The 19,628-nt window shown below is 44.9% G+C and overlaps 1 protein-coding gene across 10 annotated transcripts in view; it reads left to right on the plus strand.

The window, feature by feature from the left end:
* Positions 1-19,628, plus strand: part of AUTS2 (activator of transcription and developmental regulator AUTS2) — a 1,119,695-nt gene that overhangs the window by 677,508 nt on the left and 422,559 nt on the right. The window lies entirely within an intron of this gene.

Here is a 19,628-nt window from a genome sequence, read left to right on the forward strand (position 1 = left end):
TGTAAAGTATGGCATAAGGAATATAGTCCATAATATTGTAATAATTTTGTATGGTGACAGATGGTAACTCTACTTATTATGGTGAGCATTTATTTCATAATGCATATAACTGTCAAATGTCTATCTGTATACCTGAGAATAGTACAGTATATGTTGACTATACTTCAGTTTTTAAGTTAAAAAAAAAATGGGTTTCTAAAAGCAGTTTTGCATCTGCACAAGTGCTTAAAGAGTAACATGATTGAAGTGCCATAAAATATAGGATATGACCTTTGCCTAGATGTATTTTTAGGGAAGGAGTTTCTATCTTTTTTAAAAAAATATTTACCTTTGAACATAATCTCAAAGAGTCATTGAGTTAATGACAGAAAGTCCCCTGGATAAGTAAGCAAAGTAACCTGTTGAATAAATAGTTTAGTCTTCTCTGTCTGTGTGCTGCTAAAAATAATTCTTTTACTTTGGCATAGAATTTTGGGGAGTTTTAAATGAGGTATTAAATATAAAGTCACTACAGGGGTGCCTGGGTGACTCAGTCGGTTAGGCGTCTGACTTCGGCTCAGGTCATGATCTGACAGTTTGTGAGTTCGAGCCCCGCGTCAGGCTCTGGGCTGACAGCTCAGAGCCTGGATCCTGCTTCAGATTCTGTGTCTTCCTCTCTCTCTCTGCCCCTCCCCTGCTCATGCTCGCTCTCTCTCTCTCTCTCTCTCAAAAATAAACATTAAAAAATTTTAAAAAATAAATATAAAGCCAGTACTTGAACAGTATAAATACTTTGTGTTTTGTTGCCCATAACCCTCAGGCTGAAAATCATATACCCATCAAGGAGGGAGTCAATAATTGACCCAATAGGTGAGATGTTTGTATTTTCACAGTGTGCCAGTATGTAGTTTGATCTTTGTCCCTAGTGTATAATTCCTATTTAAAACATTTTATTTGTTTGTTTGTTTATGTATTTATTTATTCATTCATTTACGTATTTATGAGTGAGTAGGCTTCACACCCAACGCAGAGCCCGACATGGGGCTTGAACTCCTGACCATGAGATCAAGACCTAAGCTGAAATCAAGAGTCAGATGCGTAACTGACTAACTGGCACCCAGGTGCCCCCCCCCAAATAATTTCCTTTTAAAAGGGCCTAAACATTTATTTGTATATAGCTCAATAAATATTTATCAACAGTGATTGAAACTTAGCTCAAGTATCTCTCATGATGATCTTGCCAAGCTTTAGTTGACTTAGACTTTGAAGTAAGGCTTGTGCTAGACTAAACTCCTGGTTATCAGATACGGGGCAACAACCAGGCATTCTCCGTTCTGAAGGAAGAGTGAAGAGATGAGGGAATTTCACGTGAGCCCCAAGAGGTTTATTATTTTAATGTTCATTTATTTTTGAGAGAGAGAGAAAGAGCGTAAATGGGACAGGGAGAAAGAGACCGAGAGAGAGAGAGAGGGAGACACAGAATCCGAAGCAGGCTCCAGGCTCCAGGCTCCAAGCTGTCATCCTTGAGCCTGACACGGGGCTCAAACCCAAGAACCGTGAGATCCTGACGAGCTTAACCGACTGAGCCACCCAGGCGCCCTGAGCCCCAAGAGTTTTAAAAAGTGTTCCCCAGGACATACTCCCATTTTGTTCATATTAATTCTCTGCCCTCGGCATTTCTGGGGATGTACTAGGAATCTAGAAAGGAAATACCCAGCCCCAAGGACACCAGTGGTAGAGTTTAGAGTATTTTAAGAGCCAAATGATCACTGTTACTCCTCTCTTGTCCATTTCTCAGATGGAGATTAGGTGGGAAAGGCTTATTTTTAGATAATAAAGCAGTTATTTAAAAACATGACTAAAGTTCTCCTTAGAACTAGCCCATGGGTTGCTTTTAAGTATTGAGCTGTGATTTTAAATATTGTCACCACTGCAGCCTTAAATTAGTCAAAACATGCAAACTGTTTAGCATACTGCCTAACACATATTAATTGCTCCATAAATATTACCTGTTCTTTACAGTAGTGGTTCTCAACTGGTTTACAGAGGCACCAGTGTATCTTTCTCCCTTCTCAGGCCCTGACATATCTGTCTATATGTTTAAAACAATGATCTCAGTAGATGGCGCACACAGTGATCTCTCAGTTGGCTGACATCAGACGTGAGAGACACAGCGTAATGCCAAGTCTTTGTTTACTGGTTAGGGACAGTGCCTCTTGGGTCTGGAGAAGGGGCGCACTGAGCGACTCCCGTTCACAAAGGCTTATGTTTAGAAAGACACACCTGGTGAGCCGTGAGTTAATTACCACTGCTTTTTATAGGCCCCGTGAAGACGCGGGGCTGTTCCGCAGTAGTAATTACATCGTAAGTATTGGGCCTTCTTTAGACGTCTGGAGGCCTGTGAGTACAAAGCGGTTGAGAACCCTCAGTTTAGAAGTAGGGGGGTAGGTTCTTGTCTGTAGGAGCAAAAGGAATTTATTTCTTGTCTTACAGTTTTATACTGCTTTCATCTACCTCTAGCCTCAGAAAAGCCCTTTCTCAGAAAAAGTGACTCAAATAGAAACCTGCCTTTTTCATAAAAAAAAAAAAAAAAAAGTCTATTTTATTTTGAGAGAGCGTGCGAGCGAGCAGAAGTGGGGGAGGGGCACAGAGAGAGGGAAAGAGAGAGAATCCCAAGCAGGCTCCATGCAATTGGCACCGAGCTCGATACCAGGCTCAGTCTGACAAACCCTGGGATGATGACCGGAGTCAGACACTTAACTGACTGAACCACCCAGCTGCCCCCAAATCTGCCTTATTTGCCTGTGCCGTACCTTGTGTCTCTAATATCATTCTCTTTGCACCAGATGTCTGATTATTGTTCAAATACTCAATGTACTGCTGAAGGCTCAGATCATTTAGAGGAGTTGCAGGTACTGTAAAGAACACAGGAGGAAGTCTTTATTCTGTCGCACGGTAGCTGGTTGGAACCCATGATTTACGTCTAAAATGTTGCTACTGTTTTTACATCGTCCTTAAAGGAGGAGAGTGTGAAGGGTTATAATTACAGTACAACTTATTAAAGCAGGTGCATCAACAGGAAAAGAAACCATTGTCCTTTCAACTCAGTCCCATTTCATAAATGGCATATCAGTTCCTTAGTGATTCAGAAACTTGGCTCCTCTTTGCAGCCTGGTGCCTCTCTCTACTCTTTGCCCACAGACCTGAGAGGGGAGAGGTTAAGTGACAGAGGAATTAAAGCTCTAAGGCAAATGAAGTTCATATATTTTTACTTAAGGATCCAGACACTCCAAGATGGGATCAAAATTGTCACTTAAATCTTGACCAGAATAGTGGCTCTCTTTCTGTTGCAGTGAGTGGAAGGAAACGTTATCTGCCTATGGTGCTTTACTGACTGGTTAAATAGCCTATTGAAATGTGGGAAAAGGAGATGAAAACAAACTGCATCTTTATTTATAGGCAAGATTTATTTATAGGGCAAGATCTTTGCATGTGGATGCTGTAAAGCCTTTGCTCCTGGGCGGAGAGACGAAGCGTAACAGGGATGGGAAGCTTACTTCAAGTGTGGGGCAAAGGGCGGGGGGAGTATGAAGGGAGAAGGGGGACCGAAGGAATGGATTCTTCACCCCTCAGTAAGTAGGCCTAGCCCAGGCGGGAGACTGCAGAGTGGTCCGAGTGGACCACAAGACCTCTGCTCCCCTCTGAGTTCTCCCCTGGTCCTCAGCCTGTTCAGAAGACCAGTTTCAGGAACATCAGAGGGAAATAAAACACCAAACACAGCTTTCTTTGGCTGTATTGGCTCCTGATACGACCTACAGAAGATAATTTTGTTTTTCCTTTAGAATTCTTGTCATGCCAAGGTGCTTTTTATTGCAATAAAAGTTTCAAACCGTTACACAAATAAGATAAAGCACCTTTTAAAATAAGATGACCGGCTCTTCCTACTTCGGCTCTCTTGATTTTTGTTGAAAACTGAAGTTCACTGAGTCTTACCAGTTAAGAATATGTAAATTCAAAAAGCTGTTCCCACAGTTCTCCCTCTCCGAAGGCCTGTTGTGAGCTGTGTGTGCTCTTTCTGGATGTTGTGCTTCAGTCCAGCAGCTTTTCTAAACTTTAGCTTGTGGTTCAGTGGCTGAGGATGGGACACAAAGCCTGTTGGTCCTCTTGTCCTCATCTGTACCACGGGGACAGCCAAGATCACCTGAGTCGCAGGCATGAGGACGTACTGAGGTAATGCGGGGAAGACCTACGACCACTGTCTGGGTCATGGCCAGTGCTCAGGTATTGGTTGTCACTGTTTGGCACGGCTTTCTCATCATTCACTTTATTCTCAATCCCATGTCTCCGTTCTCTGTTCTTGTTTCCCAGGGATCTCCTACTCCTTATTGCCGGAGAACATTTGTTTACATTTCACTTAACTTTTAAAATTTTAATTTCAGTACAGCTACCATAGGGTGTTACATTAGTTTCAGGTGTACAGTATGGTGATTCAACAACCAGAGAACATTTTTAATGCTTCCCCCTTTGTTGGTGCTGCTGTGGCTGACCCCAGTGTGATACAAATGCTTTGAAAATGGACCCTGAATGTGTTCTAGGGCTTATCAGGAATCTTTGAAAAAAGAGAATCAGAGTAAGCAAGCCCGTATATTTCATCAAACCTTACTTTCTGTCTGTGACTTATGGGTAACTTTACTTTGGAGATACCTGACTACTTTGGAAGTATGCACGACAGCTTACCTAAATTCGGAGGATTGGGTGTCGTTAAAGGAAGGCGTGGCTGCATGGGAGGGTGGGACATAAACAAACTGTTGAAAGTGAAATCGATGTTTCAGTGCTGATGGGTAAGCAGTGCAGGGGGTAGAGGGCCCTGAAAGGGGGGCTGGAGACCAGATTCTAGGCCAACATGGCTGACATCTTCTGAGCCTCTCTTCACCTATCAAATGGGGCGTTTGGATTCGATTGTCTCAACGGTCCCTTTGTGCCTTAGTATTTTCTAATTTTGGCAACTATGTCATCAGTACTGGTGTCCACATTTTCAAGTTGTATAAGTGTAAAAAGTAACTGGGTAAAATGCTGAAGCAAAGCCTAGTCAGGGTCAGTGGGAGAGTGTTGAAGAGTCTCCCAGTCCCAGTAATGAGGGTTGTTTCTCCTTCCTTCCCCGTACCCAGGCTCCCCAGAAGGTAAAAGTAAAGAAATGAAGTCCATCTTCTGTGTATTTTCAAAATAAAAGAACTATTACTTCCATTTTAATAATAGAGTTTTTGTGTATTTAATATAGGCAGTGATTTGGCCTCCAGCTGAGTTTAGATTTGAAGAGAGGAGAATATTAAACCCTATCAGCCAACCCATAAGCCAATTAAGTATTTCTAAGCTGGCAGAATGTGGGGAGGAATCCTTTTTTTTTTTTTTCTCCACCAGTACTCACAATTTTTTGTTTTAATGAGATAAAATAGTGTCTTTGGAAAGGCGGTACCGAAAGTAGGTGACAGCAAAGGATGGCCCTACGGTGAGACCAGTGTGTAGGTCAGAGTTCAGACAAAGGCAGTTTGAGGGCCTGGAACAGTGCTGTCCAACAGAACCTTCTGTAATGATGAAAATGCTCCACACTAACAGGGTAGCCACAAGTAACATGTGGCTGAATGTGGCTAGTGTGACCAGTTCCTGAATTTTTAAATCTTATTTAATTTTGATGGATTTGGGTTCCAGTAGCCACATGTGGCTAACAGCATGGGCAGTACAGGACTAGAATGAAATAGATTTTGACATACACTCTCATGTATCAGAAAATTCCCAAAGAGCATCAGATTGCTGCCGTTGTGTGTATGATTGATTTGGAGCTAAAAGAACATCTAAAGAGCTCTCCTGTGTAAGAGAATTACATTTCTACTTTGTCGTTTCAGAGGGGAAAAAAAAAAAAGAAACAAGACCGCTTGAGAGTGATTGCAGGGCAACATATTCAGGCGTAATATAAGAAGTTTCCTTACAGACACTCACATGAAATTATAGTCAGGTGTCTTAAAATGTAAGGATACCGCCCCCACTTCTAGCTGCCACCGGTTCTAAGAGTAGTCAAGGCTAGCTTGGCGACAGTAAGCAGGGATAGACTGTTTCCTCATCAATAAAATGAAGAGTCTAGGACTTGTCCTACCCTCCCCACACATGTCACCGGTTGCTAAGGATGAGAAGAAGTCGTGTTTTCACAAGTGCTCTGAAACCACCAAAGATGTGTTATTAAGCTTTACTATTATTAGGTTCAAGACATTGATTAATGGACTTTATGTACTTGGAGTCACCTTCAGGCTGCTTCTGAGAAAAGCAGAAATGTTCTTTAGGATCCTGAACCCAAGCCCCCTAGTTTCAGTAAACATGCCTCCCACCACCCCATGAATAGAGCAAGTGGCACTGGCCATTCAGTCATTGATCTTAATTTTTTCAGTGATTATTTCACCCGGAGAGGATGCTGAAAGTGGCCCTCGTGCCTTTCCAAATACCTAGAAGATTCCTGATAGTAAGCAAATGGATGAACTCACAGTAGTTAGGCTGTGGTCGATGCTCTCACTGCTGAGACAGCCGGTTAGTACTTAGAGCATCAATCAGCCGCGGGGCCTGCTGGTTCCTCCTGTTGGATGTAACATTCATGGAAAAGGAGCCTTATAGGTAATGTCACAGCAGAGGCCTTAAATTGCAGAGAATTTCTACCAGCCTCGTGAACCAGGGCATGGCACGGGATCCATCGGCCCTGCCTATCCTCCCGTGGAGACGTGACGAGGGCAGGACTGTGAGCCTGGAGCACAGCCACCCAGCAGCGGGCTGAGGCCCTTTGCAGAGCTTCCACGGAATTCATCAACCGTGTGTGAACACTTGGACGCTGCACCTCTTCCTTTGTGGGGGCGTCCATTATCTGGTTCAGAAAGATGGTGGCAGGCCTCAGGCTCATGTTGGTAGACCCTGCTTTCTGTTTAAGCAGGAGGACATTTCCTTGTCCTTCCTCTTGTTAAAATGGTAAACGCACAGTGCTGTCATTAGGGTGGAGCCCCTCAGCTCCTAAGGACAGGAGGGAACCCGACTTTTCCCCTTTCCTGCCGGCTTCCTCCCTTTCCATGTTTTCTCATGCCTGCGCTCGGAGCAGATGCGTCTTTATTGACGTGTTGATAGACTGTTGCATGCTCATAAAAGCTCCAAATAACACTAGACAACTCCCATTTTGCACACTGGCATTTGATCCCTTCTCTGGAGAGTGACGATATCCACCTGGACACAAGGCTGGTGGAAAGAAAACTCAGCCTCGTTTCACAGATGGCTCGTTTCATCCGTGGCACGTGTGTGCATGTGGATGCTCTTGCCCGTACTTTCTTCTCAGCCCAGACTGACGCGGGCATAGGTTACGTTGCTGGAGAAAATCAGCTTTCTACACCAGTTGTATTGGATGCAAATGTCCAGCTCTGGCTGGACTCCGGGGCCAAGTAGTCACTCCTTCTCAGTGTCTGGAGTGGTTGCTCCAGACTTTTCCCTCTCATCTGAAACCCTCTAGTCCAGACTCTCTCTGCACCTCATTATCCATGGGTAGCCCTACCAAGAACACCAAGGCTGCCCAGTAAGATCATCCTTGACTTCTGTCTTCTGCATTTAACAGTTTTTGTCAGAATCATTATTCATGTTTGCATCGTTCCCTCTGCTGTCAGAGCAGAATGCATTTTTTTTTTCATTCCCAAGGTCAAAACCATGTTCTTCAGCCAACCCCACTGTCTCCTCCAAGGCCTTGTCACATCCATCGTTTCTTTCCCTTTGTCTTATCCCTCCTCTCTCCTTCACCACTTCCTTCCCTCTCAGCTAATGAACTTGAGCAAGTTTTCTCCAGTCCTTAAAAAAACTAAAACGCTTGGGTCTCTTGGGTCTCTCCTCTCTTTCAAAGTCCAGGGATTTGGTACTTGCCATCATCCTTTCTTCATAACCCCCGAAGGAGGAACTGTATCCTGTTGTGCTAAGAAAACTGTTGCTTAGCACCCACCAGTGGGTTTCTGATCAAAGTCTGGTGATGGGGGCAGCATTCTGCCTGGGTGGTGCCCTGCTCGTCCTCGAGCTCTGTCACCGATGGCTTTCCTGACTCTGCCCGCCCTTTTGATCCTTTTCACTACCTTCATCAGGCCCTGCCCTCTTCCTCCTTAGATATCTGTGAGCCCTGTGTCAGTAGAGAATGTTACTTCCTGGCACGGCTAGGAGAGTCAGATAGACCTGCCTCAGATCCTGGCGTGGCTCCACCACTTATTTAGCTCTGGAAACTTGAGTCAAGTTACTGGATTTTTCTGAGTATGTTTTCTCATACTGACTTCAGAGGGTTGTGAGGATAAAATTAGCAGACACATGACAAGTGCTTTGCTTCATTCCTAGCTAACTGCTTCTCACTTTGCTTTCTTTTCTCTGACTGCCATGCCCTCACTTTCCATCTTTATCCTTTCTGTCCCTGGCCTCCCTCTGGAGCCTCAAAGCCACATCATCAGCCACCTGCTGGATGCCTTTCTCAAATAGAAATCTTCATTCCTTTCTCCCAAAGCAGGTTTCTCCTACCCCGACTCAGCCTGGCAGCCTCCCAGGGTTGAGTCATGATATGTTTCACCTTCTCTCTCTCTTACCCTCTTAACCAGTCAGTCAACAAGCCATGCCCCATTCTCCAGCCCCCTGGGTTCTTGGGTCTGGATGTTTCATTCTTTAAAAAAAAAAAAATTAATGTTTATTTTTTGAGAGAGAGAGAAAGAGAGAGACCAGCGGAGGGGCAGAGAAAGAGGGAGACACAGAATCTGAAACAGGCTCCAGGCTCCGAGCTGTCAGCACAGAGCCCAATGTGGGGCTTGGGCCCATGAACCACAAGATCATGACCTGAGCTGAAGTCAGACGCTTCACCGACGGAGCCACCCAGGTGTACCCCTGGACTTTTCATTCTTAATGCCACAGTTATGGTTAAGGGTCCTTTTACCTCCAGCTTGATTATTGTTCTGGCCTCCAAAGTGCCCCTCATCTTTATTTCATTGCAAACATTCTTCCTAAAGCTGTGCACATCTGATCATGTCATTGCCTGTGCAGATGGTCCCCTGTTGCACTCTTCTATTCCCTGTGAACTTTTGACTGAAGGTTCTACAGCCAATCTGTAGTTCAGGGGTAGAGCTGGAAGAATGGCTGATACTATGCATAAAGTTAGAACTCATTAAATGCTGAATAAATATAGTGTAAAATAAAGCAAAATCAGTAGTATAGTAAGGCATAATGTCATAAGAATTGCTTTGGTGATAGGTGGTCAATTAATTAAAAGTTAGCTCTCGATATATCCTACCGAATTTATTGTAGAATAGTCTATGCCTTGATCCCCATTTTCACTTGAAGCGTATTAAAAGAGGAAAATGGTGGGCGCCTGGGTGGCGCAGTCGGTTAAGCGTCCGACTTCAGCCAGGTCACGATCTCGCGGTCCAGGAGTTCAAGCCCCGCGTCAGGCTCTGGGCTGATGGCTCAGAGCCTGGAGCCTGTTTCCGATTCTGTGTCTCCCTCTCTCTCTGCCCCTCCCCCGTTCACGCTCTGTCTCTCTCTGTCCCAAAAATAAATAAAACGTTGAAAAAAAAAATTTAAAAGAGGAAAATGGATTGGACAGATGAGTAGGGGGTCTCCACAGGGCATCAACAGGCTTCTTTTGGTCCCCACCTAGCCTGTGTGAGGCCACCCTCTGTACACTTCTTCCAGCCAGTGCTCAAAGGACCAGGTCCACATTCTTGGCATGGGTGTTTTGATCCTAATGAGACTCGAAATCGAGTACAAGACTGATGATGAACTTGGGTCCCTGGAAAAATTGTGATAGTTTGTAATGCAAGTCTGTTGTGGACACAAGAAAGCACACTTACTGGTGCCCTGAGCCCCCACCTCCCCGTGTCTCACACGCTCTTCTCCACCCCTGACCCTCAGCACTCCAGGCAAGAAAACAGTGATGTTTCTGCATCTGGAAGCACGTTCTATGTGAGAAGAGGCCAGTGGAAGGGGATTTGATGTGTGAATGACAGATCCCCAGGTAACACTACTGGGGGGCACTTGATCTGACCGGTTTGAAGCTGAAAACTTACCAGGTCATACTGGAAATGGTTGCCGCCGGGCATGGCTTTCATCCTTGTTTATCTTCTTAAAAAAAAAAACCTTACTGAAGGGTTTGGGTTTTTGTTTTGGGTTTTTTGTGGGGTTTTTTTGTTTTGTTTTTGGTTTTGTGCAAATCATACTTTTTCGTGTGTGTGTGTGTGTGTGTACGTACGTACGTGTGTGCAAGAGCATTTGTAGATTCCTTTTTCATGTTACTTGTCACTGCAGGGCAAGGTTGTAACCTTGTGATGCAGATTGTGTCTTAATGAATTCATCATTTGCCATGGGAAAGAGATGTTTCTTTAAATGGTGAAAAAACATTTTCTAACAATATTATAGAAACATTGCATTGAAAATAATAGCTAAATTTTGAGCAACTGTGACATGTTAGCTACCACCTTAAAGACTTCATGCATTAGCTCATTTCCTCCCCAGAAGAATCCATTATTGCTGATTTTCCCATTGAGATTTGAGAAACTGAAACAGAGGAAACTTAAGTACTTTGCCTGAGGTCACACATTTAGGTAATGAGAGATTCAGGATTCGAACTCAGGTGGAGGTTCTAGCTCCCGCCAAGTTGGTCCTACTATTTCCAGAAAATATTCCTGAGCATTATTAGTGGGTACAAGCCTGGAACACTGAGGGCTTACTCAGGGTTCTCTCAGGCTGGTGCATTGCCTGACCGAAAGGTACCCAAGACCCAAGATGTGGCCCTTGCCTTTAAGGTCATTTCTATCTGGTGGTTCTAGGGGAGGGCTGAGTCTGTCTTATTTATTGGTAAATTCCCATTGCTGAGCACAGTGTAGACATATAGGGGGTGCTCAACAAAATTTTACTGAATCAAATCAGTATAGATTCCAAAAGGCTAATTTGGCTTCAGAATTGTCAGGGTTGAACCATGACTCCTTGATAATAAAGGCGAATCTGAGACTTCTGAAATGTAGCAGTCATGACTTCCTGCTTCCTTTAGAAACACCAATGGTGGAAGGGAGGATGTGGTGGTTGAATTACTGTTCTTACCACTGCAGTATTTTTAAACTCTTTCAAGGGTTACTGGATGCTCCCTGGCTCCTGTATGATTTATAAATCTATTATTCATGTCATAGAGAGATTTTAATGCTGGAGAACCATCAGGTGAACTCAATCATATAGTGTAATGTGTGGGAGGTTACCAAGGTTGAGGGGGACAGAAAAAGAAAATGATTAATTCGCAGGTAGAACACAGGACAGAAGGACAGCAAAGGGGGGGGGAGGGCTGGAGGCCAGTTAGGAGGACACTGCAGAGACCAGTGTAAGGAGCAAAGACATGCGTCCGAGCAGAGGCGCGATGAAGAGTGTACAGGCAAAATGAACAGGAGCCACTGGCTCCACAGTAAGACTGAGGCTCAGGATGAAGCATTGAATACAGTCATCCACTGATGACGACCTAAGAACCTGAAAGCACGGGCCTTTGTCCTAAAGCCACCATTTCATGTTGGATGAGTTCAGAGTGGGAAGGCGTTTTCAGGCCACCCCCATGTCATGGACGGAGAGCGCGTTTGGACCGTGAGTGCTGTTTCGCATTCTCAGCGTGGAGACAGTTAAGAACCAGGGGAGAGGGATGATGGGGGTAGGAGGGCTGCTTGTTGTAGAGGGGGCAGGGGAGGGGTGGGAACGTCAGCAGGTAGTACAGTTCTGCCAGGGAGTGTTCTTAGAGAAGTAGGACGCAGCCCCCCTTCCCATGAAAACATTTTACTGCCCTCATCCGCTCAGCAGAACCGCTGCATCTAGATACCTGGTGTTTGATTTGGACTTGGTGTTTATTCCGCGTGAAAATGCGGACAGAAAGTGGATGTTTTATGTACTGTCTCTTTTCAAGCAGGATGGAAGGGGCTTGTAAAAGTGGTTTCCACGGCATAACCTAGCATTTTAAAGATTTATGGAACAAGTGTCCACTTACAGGTTCATTTAAGTTTTACAAAACATTTCTGCTTCTGCCTTGCCATGTCGGCAAAAGATTCTGGGATTTAAATAAATAGAACCTGGTAGGATACAATAAAGTGCAAAAAAACTTGAGATGCATCCAGTTACTACTGAAAGGAATATTGAGGCCCGAGTGACCTCCTTCCTGATGTCTCCTGAACACAAGACAGCTTTAATCTTTAGGTTCTGTGTTACTCAAATAAGCCGAGGGATTTGTGACTTGGGGGATGCTGCCAAGGATAGCCACCAAAGATAATGATCGTATTTCAGATCGGCACTTCTGTGTTAATGAAAGGAGACAGGTGAGGGTGCAGAACAGAAGTTTTAATAGCGCTTGGCCCTCGTTCTTTCCTTAGAGTTTCTCAACCCAGCTGACCCGGTGACGTTTAAATAGTTTCAAGTGCATTAGTAGGCAGAATTTATTATGGTGAGACAGGGAGCGAGTAGCAGTGGAAGTCAGGGAAGCCTGTGGACATCAAAACTCGTGTTTGCTAAGTCCCTCCTGTGTTCACTGTTGTGGAGATTTTAGTGAAAACAAAATCGGGCCTGTGCCAAGCTCGGAAGGTGTATTTGCTCTGTCTTTGTTCGTTCTTCTTGGTTTTCCCAGGGCCCAGAACTCTTAGCACCTTAGCAGCAAATGTCTATTGAATGATGGCTTTGGAAGGAAGCTCTAGAAAACACTAGGCATACAATCTTAATAAATTACATTGTAATGCCTTCATCTCATCCTTCCGTCTGGCCCAAGTAACTGGTCCTTGAAAATTTCCCTGAAGGAGCTTTTCTTTTACTGTGGAAGCCGGATGAAAGAATAAGTGAGTGGTAAAGGAACAAATGAGTAAAAGAAAACTCTCTCTTGTTCAATCCTTAGACCAAATTATCCTAAACTTGCTCATTAAGACTTGCTTAGCTATGCTTTTTCTACCACGTCCCTAAGCATTTTAATCTTTTATTAATTATTCAACCTCCATATTGCTTTAGGTGAAATAGAGACTTGACACAGTTTGAAATGCAGGAAGTTTCTTTTTTGTTTTCCTCCACAACTATATGCAGCCAGCTAGAAACTTTGTCCTGTTGGTAGTTCTGTTTCAGCGAGCCTCAGTCCAAACTAGAAATTAAGCCACAGAGGTCGTTATGGCGTCGTCCTCAGGAAGGCACTGGTGTCAGAAAAGAGCATTCTTCATTCAGCCCCGGTATGGTCTTTGGACCCTTCCATTTGTGTGCAGAAGGAAGCACATCAATGGTTCGTAAAACCTGGCTGTAACTGTGCAGACCACCTTCACATCTGTGTTAGAGCTATTGTCTGAGAGTAAAGTTGGCTATCCATCGTGGGATGTATACAACAGCCAGACCTCCCAACACGTGTTACATCTGTCTTTATTTCGGATCATGGCATTTATGGAGATGATTAGGGACAGCTTATTTGAACTGAGATCCAGAGAGCTTACTTACTTATTTAGCAAATATTTGTTGAACGCCTACTGTGTGCTGTATAATACCAGGGAATAAAATTATAGACAACCAGTCCCTATCCTCAAGGAGTAAGTAAGTAGTCTAGCATATAAATTCAACAGGAGACAGCTGCCAGGATTGCAAAGTGGTAGTTTGGGCAGAAGGACTGGGCCTTGGAAGGAAAGAGGAAGAAGACATGGTGAATGTGGACCAAGGCTGGCAGCACGGAGGCTCCAGAGTCCCCTGGAAATGCTAGTGTTGGATGTGGAGGGGCCATCTCGAAATCTCTTATCCAGAGCATCCAGGGGCTGTGGGTTGATGGTCCCACTGGGATGGGTAGGGGAGGAAGAATCAGTGCACTGGGGCCAGGGTCTGTCCTCCATCCCGTCCTTCTCCAGGGATGGGATGACAGGTACTCCAGAAACCAACATGACACCAGCTTAGTAAAGACAAGCGGTAAACACCTTCCAGTGGCTGTCTTAATCTGGATGCTTGCTACTGTATTTTAACAACATGATGGCGTTTACCGTAGGAATGGTTACATACCAGTCTAGGTACTTTATATGTATTTTGTTTTATCTTCACAACTTTGTAAGATGGGCAGTATTATTCACTGCCTATCTTAAAAGGTGATAAAATTGAGGAATGAAGAGGCTGCCCCAGCTAGGCAAAGGCCAGGATGGTGCAGCGGGGACACAGGTCCACAATTGTGTGCCACAACTAAGTGACAGTGCCTCCTTGAATATAAAGTCCTCCAAAATCCCATTACCAAGATTCCACGTATTTGCCTAGTAGAATAGCTTTGTGTTAGGTCCTTTTTTTCCCGATCATTTCCTTTTCCATAAATGTAACAATCTTGTAGGCTTCACTTAAACACAATTATAAATGTGTTGTTTTAATACTTGTGACTAGAGAGTTAGGAGGTGTAGGCACTCTGATCTCTTTTAATCTGTTTCAATGTGTTTTTACATTCTGATTACAAGCCACTAAATTGATTTAGTAGTTTGGAGCACCTTTGGGTGTTCTCTCAGACACCGAACAAACAATTTCTAACCACAGCGACTAAATCAGGCACTTCCAAGTTTGAGTAATTTATAAAGTAGAAAAAAATGTATGCGGCCAAATAAATATCCAAGCAGTTGGGACATGTCTGAAGTGAAACACTGTTTCCTGAAACATATCCAGTAAATGTACAACTATGTCACAAAAAGAGTTTATGCTCAAGATAATGTAATATGATGTATTTGTTCCCCAAGAACATTGCCCTATAGTTTATGAAGCATCTCCATAATGAAGTTATTTGTTTCCGATGCTCTTTATGAAAATGAAATGTTCCCATGAACCCTGGAAAACTTGGTCAATCCAATTAGGGAAAAAATGAATTTTGTGTTGAGCATTTTAATCCCCAAATTAGCAGGGACATTCAACAACTGTAATAAATTCAAGGATTACTTGGAGACTGATTTAATCTTTAGATCTAATTTGATTGTCTTGTTTTAACATTTTGGATTTACAAGATTTATCAGACCAGCAAAATTGCCCTTGGCGTGGAAAAGCTTGAGTTTGGACCTTTTTTTATCTTTTAAGGAAAACCGAAAATTCTTTGTAGGGATAATTTTTTACATGCATTATAGGGTGTATTCCTGTGGGAGAGACTTACCAAATACTTGATAAAATGAACAGAAGGGAAAGTATTTTGAATTGGCCAACTGTAACATGTTCCACATGTATTGGGAATGGCATTTCAGTGGGTGAGGTGGAAGGATTAGGCTAATCTTCACTATCCAAAAGGGCCGCTATGGTGTGCTTTGATAATCTTTCTACAAAGCTGGTGGATTTTATCCCCTGCGTTCTGGAGCTCCTGGATGCTAAAGTCCCAGCTTTCTTTATGTGGAGCACCAAGAAAAGGCAACCACTTACCTGTTAAGTTAGCCTTACACCCAGGCAGAAAGCAGTCACAGAAAGATCGCTTCAGTGATACTAATTGCGTGCCTACCTGGAAGTCAAATGATTTGTTGCTGCTTCAATGTTTTGGACTTCTCTAATGGTGAGTGTGTATTTAAGATAAGTGAGAAGCAAGTGAAAAGTGTCCTGCATTTTTTTAAGAGAGCCAAACAAAAGAAATGGAGGCATCGTATTGAGAGTGGCAGTGGGGCATGGTGGTTCGGGGGTATAGCTCCAGAGTCAGACTGGCTGCATTTGAAGCCCACCGCCGCTACGTACTTGTTAGAAGATGGTAGCTAAGTTATGTGCCCTCTTAGTGCATCTGTTTCTTCATCCCTGGAAAGGGTATAATAGAATATGATTCATGGGATCGTTCAAAGGACTAATTGGGGGTGCATATAAAAAACACTTAGGATAGTGTCGTTCCCATGCTAGGGGCACAATAAATGTTAGCCATGGTTAATATTTCTAAAATTCCAGACTTGAGGCTTCCAGGCACATGAAGTGCGGGTTGTATCACAGTGCAGGTGGGAACCACGAAGCTACCGATGCTTAAGCAGGGTTGAGTGGGTATCGGATGAGTCCGTGCAGATAGACTGTTCCATCCCCAAGCGAGACGAACGCTATGGACATCAACCTGGCCTGAACATTTAGACAGTCTGAGGCACTCAGAGGTGCTCAGAGGATATAGCAGGCACAGGTAGATGCTGATACCAGGGGCACCCCTGTAGGGTACCTCGCATCAGGAAGCATCATGGGAGATAGTACAGGGGCAGCAGTTGCTGAACCCTGATTCCACTTTGTCTAGAACTCAGATGATGGCTCCAAACCCTGGTTGTATTCACCCTTCCAGCCTAAGTACTTTACATGTATTGCTTTCCTTTGATTTGATTCCACATACAGATCCCGCATGGGTGCCTCCCAGTAGCATCACCCTCTCCCCTCCCCAGCTTAAACCAATTAGAGCCCGCTCTGCAACTGGAGTTGGAGTTGATCCCACAGAAATGGAAAGTTGGAGCAAGGATGTTTCCAAAGGAAAGTTGGGGTACCGATTCACCAAGAAAATTGAAAGGATGAGGTGACAAACAACAGGTGCCTCCACATGTGTGCTGAGACAGATTGACTCTCCACTTAGCACTGGCTCCGAAATGAGCAGACCTAACTTGGCAGGTGAGTCTGTCCACAGCCCAGTGCAGAACGTGGGACAGGCAAAATAAGTGGAAAGGAAAGAGATGTTGAAAGAACTAATATTCATGGGGTGTCTATTCTGTGCCGAGTCTTTACATTTGTGGTCTAATTTAAGCCTCATCACACGAGAAAGCAGAATTGGGAGGTTTAAAGGGGTCAAAGATGAGGATAAAGAGAAATCTGGAGCACGGCGAGGTAATACAGCCAGAGCTTTGGGTGACCCCAGGGTAGACTGGGGAGACAGGCCGCCGAGAGGGGAAAATGAGTACTGAAGGGCAGGGGGTATGCAGGCAGGTTGAAAAGGGAACTGTTGGGGTTCCAAAGATGAAATTCTCTGCTTGACCTGGATGTGAAGTGAATAATCACTTTGTTGTTTGGAAAGCAGTACAGCCAGCCATCCATACCACAGTCCTGATCTTGCAACCCACATATCTTCTGTATCAACAAGGAAGATCCTGTTAAAGACGTAAACGTGAATTCTGTGTGCCATGGGTATGTTTGTGCCACATTTAACTTCATTAGCTGTAATACCACGTGGCTGTGCTTATTTAACTGCTTAGACCAGATGCTAGTGCCTTCTGAAGAAAAGTGGTTACACGGTGTAATTGAACATGTCCTGTTGACAGAGTTACCACAACCCATTTCCCAATCAAATACAGGCGATTCAATAAAATGAAAGCAGAGTCTACCCCTCTGCCACCATTGCTGAGTCAAAACCAAGGGGAGAAAAGGTAAGGCAAAGTGGGGACATAGCACGGTTACGCTGTGTGCCATGGGGAGACAGGAATCAAGGCAGGCCTTCTGCCCCACACTGAATGAAAGCGTTGCTACTTGCTGGTACCTGCATTTGGCTGGTGACCAAGGGGAGAGGCCTTGGCGGCCAAGGTTATGGCCAGTCTGAGAATGGTGATGAGGGTGGGCGTTGAGCAGTTTGAAAAGCAGCCACAACGTTTTGAAAAAGGCCATCAAGTATTGGCCTCTGAATGGAATCCAGTGTAGCCCAGACAGTGGTGTTGACTCTGGGCAGAGGAGGGTGTGGGGTTTTCTGAATGTTTTCAGTCAGCACTATAAAAATATGCTGGCCAGATCAGTATAGGAGAACAAACATCTAACATAGCCGTCACTGAAAATAGTTCTGTATTTATTGGGAAAAAAGGAAGGGCCTCCCTGATCCTGCTTATGGAACCAGGAAGGTTGCGTTTTAGTAAAAGACAGAAGAAGGTCACGCTCCGGCACTGGAACTGGTCAGCAGGACCACTAGAGATGGTCGTAATGCTGATGGTCTCTAGAGATGGTAAGAAGTGAGAAAGTCTCATTGGAAAGCTGGAAAATGGCGCCTTGCCGTGAGAAGGGACTGAAATGACCCAGTTGCCTTGTATGTTATTGTTCCATAGTTTTCTTCCTGTTGTGTTGAGGGAAAACTTGCATTCATTCTCTCCTCTGTCCTTGCTTGTAGAGAAGTTGATGATTTTAGAGTCGAAAGGACCCTAAGACCCACCCAAGCCCTATTTAGCCTCTCATTTTACCCATGAGCACAAGGAGACCCAAAGAGGAAAACACACAGCGTGAGAGAGATGCGTCCAGGGCCACTGTCTCTTCTCCCGCTGCAGGATTTGACCCTCATCTAGTGCTCAGAGGCTGACAGAGCAGGTGGTGAGGAGAGGGAGACAGGGGCACGATATGTGATGGTCTCCCCGCCCCCCCCCCCCCCCCCACTGCTACTCACCCAGAACAGCTTCACCTGTATCTATTTTGTATACTGGCTTTCTATATGAGAACTTACTTAAAATGCTTTTCCCGTGGGCAAAAGTACACAGTCTGAGCCCCCACTATCCTTAACCACAGGACTTCTGAGAAAGGGTGGTGGCCGTGTCTTGGGCTTTCTCCTCCTCTCCCTTGCCGGTGTGTCTGAGATACGGGCCTCGCTCTATTCGCTGTTCTCCTGACTCAAGTGACAAAGGCAAAGCTGAACCACCACGTCTTCTTACAGAGAGTTATTCAGAAGGTAGAGGAGAAAGTATTTTAGAGCGGTTGAATGCTTAGTGTAGAACTTGGTCACCATGCCCCAAGCCTAATTAGATTCTAAACAATTAGATTTAGGGGGCAGAGCCCTGGACGTTAGTCCCAGCTCTGCAAGGGAGTTGCTGTTTGACCTTGCACAGTGCACGTAGACCAGTTCCTGGAACCATCAGACCCACCTGAGAAAGGACACAAGATGGCAAAGCCTCGTCAGGCTGCTGAAGGAGTGCATCCTGTCAGGGGGAGGAAGGCGTCCCACCTCTGAGCTCATTAGCCCCAGCCGTCTGCCTGCATCTAGCCTCGCCCTGGGCCTCAGCTCTAGAGCATCTCCATTGTGACTAAAAACTCTAACTGCTCGTTTTGCACACATTTTGTGTTTGATTCATTTAGTGACCAAGTCTTCAGCTTCTCTCTCTGCTTTCTGCCCTGTGGGTGGGGGCCAGCCTCAAGGTCAGCACAGCAGGCTGCGCCTGGAGAGGCAATCACGGCCCCAGAATGGACTCCTTTATGCCTGAAGGGGCCCTTTCTAGGAGGCTCCCCAGGGACTGCTGATCTGTCCTCCCAAGGCTTCATGATTGCCTCTCCACCCATCTCCAAAGGGATCTGATTGCTGCTCTGCTCTCCCCTGGGCCTTTTTCTGTGCTTTTTACTCACGTCCAGCCTGTGTCCTGAAGGCCTGATTGGCCCTCTCCGCTTCTCCCAGGGCACCAGGATTGTTCCGCAACTCCCCTTCGGCTGCCTTAGCCACCTAATCTCTGCCCCACCAGCGCTTGGTTTTTCCTTACTCTGGGAGTGCCCCTTTACACACATACGTACATGCACATATGTGTACAGAGCGCCACCATGGAAACTCCTCTGGATCTTTCTGTCAGCACTTGCTTAATGTAATTCCATTCTCCTACACCTAACTTCCGAGTTAGCTCTGACTCACACAGGCCGTAGACAGCTATGGTTGGCCGTGTCCCTTTCTTGATTTT

This window comes from Felis catus, chromosome E3, assembly GCF_018350175.1.
Source record: "Felis catus isolate Fca126 chromosome E3, F.catus_Fca126_mat1.0, whole genome shotgun sequence".
NCBI classification, from domain to species: domain Eukaryota; kingdom Metazoa; phylum Chordata; class Mammalia; order Carnivora; family Felidae; genus Felis; species Felis catus.